Source organism: Solanum pennellii, chromosome 1, assembly GCF_001406875.1.
Source record: "Solanum pennellii chromosome 1, SPENNV200".
Taxonomy (NCBI): domain Eukaryota; kingdom Viridiplantae; phylum Streptophyta; class Magnoliopsida; order Solanales; family Solanaceae; genus Solanum; species Solanum pennellii.
Genome location: NC_028637.1, coordinates 28,026,029 through 28,027,776, shown reverse-complemented (window position 1 = coordinate 28,027,776; position 1,748 = coordinate 28,026,029). Strand labels below are relative to the sequence as shown.

The following is a 1,748-nucleotide window of genomic DNA, read 5'->3' as shown; positions in this document are numbered from 1 at the left end:
GAGTCTGTGACGGCCCGTCACGCCTGTGACGGTCCGTCCTGCCATTCCGTTACAAAGTTCAGAGAGTCGATTTCAGTACCCAAATTTCAGAATTCTAAGTATTTTGGAACGAGACCCCTCGACGGTCCGTCGTGTCCATGACGGTCCGTCGTGGGTTCCGTCGTCTCAGCCAGTTTTTCCAGAAATAAAATCTGCTGCTCAAAACGACTAAACAGGTCGTTACAATTCTTGACCTCAGAAATCTTTTTGCAAATTTTCTCGATGACATATGCAGGTTCTTCTGAACTAGGCATAATGAATGATTCAAGATCTTTCCATGCATGTAAAGCAGTGCAGATTGTTTTCTTTTTTAGTTTATCCGAAGCAGGCATAACATGGTATTTAAGCCGTGGACACCTGAAAAAGAGGAGATTTTATTAGCTGTCCAAATTTATGTCAGACGCTTGCTACACAGTTTCTTGATTTAAAGTAAAATACTATAGAAACATTAAAGTTTATAAGGGAATACCTCTTGACAGTATAAGTCAACTGATTGTTCTAAACATAGAAATTGTAATGGATGATCAATGTCAGTATGTTTCCATGACAAAGGTTCAAAAAAATCTTTAGGATGCGGGTAAATATTTCACGAGAAGGAGTATCCACATATATAATAAGCAGATTGCGAAGCAGAATAAGCAGATTTCCAAGCAAGACAAACATGAAGAATTACAGAGATTAACATGAATAGGTCGAAGTACTGAATATCTTCTCCAACATATAAATTTTAAGGTCCTCCCATCTCCATATAGGATAATTTCCTTTTTCCATCACAAAAACTTTAATCTTTTGTTGTTTATGAAACGACATTGTAAAAGCTTCAATCTCGTATGTTCCTGTAGAACAAAGAAAGGTTATTACTTCCTTAGACCAAAGAAGAATATTTGAACTCCTGACATCAAATTGATGTAGCTTATTGTCATTTGTATTCTTTTGAATATTCTCAAACCAGAAAGAATAAAAAGTTAAGCCTAGCAATATAATGAAATATAGAAGATAGTACAGATACATCCGATGAGTACTATGATGCCCAAAGTGAAGAAACTAAGAAAATATAACCTGGATGTAAGTTGATTGTAGATAACGATGTTTGAAAACTATATGGACAACGGAACAAACAAGAATCAAACTACTTACATGAATAATAGACAACCCATAGTTTATGCTTAAACACTTATAATAATTCTTGATCATACAAACTTTTAGAATTAAATTTCATAATTACCTCTTGAAGCGTGAACAAATACCTTTAGATGAATCCACAAGCTACTCGACAATCTAGAACCTTCACTCAAATCCAAAACCTAGTCCATAAACTTGACCAGACTTCTACAACCTTCTACAGTGATCCCAAATTTACTTCCGAACTCTCTCAATACTTGGGTGGAAAACTATTTTATAGAAAACTTATCTCCTTTCAAGGGTTAGAATAAATCATATTTATAGAGATTTCTTCCCAGTCCAAGGTGAAGGAATACCATGTCTTTCCATAGAATAGAATGCGAATAAATCTCCTTTTCCTTAGAATAGAAAAATTTATATACTTCTCCCTTCCTTTAGAACAGAGAGAGTTACATACATTTCCCTTTCCTTAGAATAGACAACGACAAACATTTCTACATTTTTTCTTTAGAATAAATGCTGAGTTCTAGATAAATATGGGCTCTTTAGGGTCCACCGAATTGATAACCGAGGCTTCCTAATATTAA

General features: G+C 34.9%; 1 pseudogene; it reads right to left on the bottom strand.

Moving 5' to 3' along the window:
- Positions 1-849, bottom strand: part of LOC107019334 — a 9,450-nt pseudogene extending 8,601 nt beyond the window's left edge.
- Positions 850-1,748: the final 899 nt, after the last annotated feature.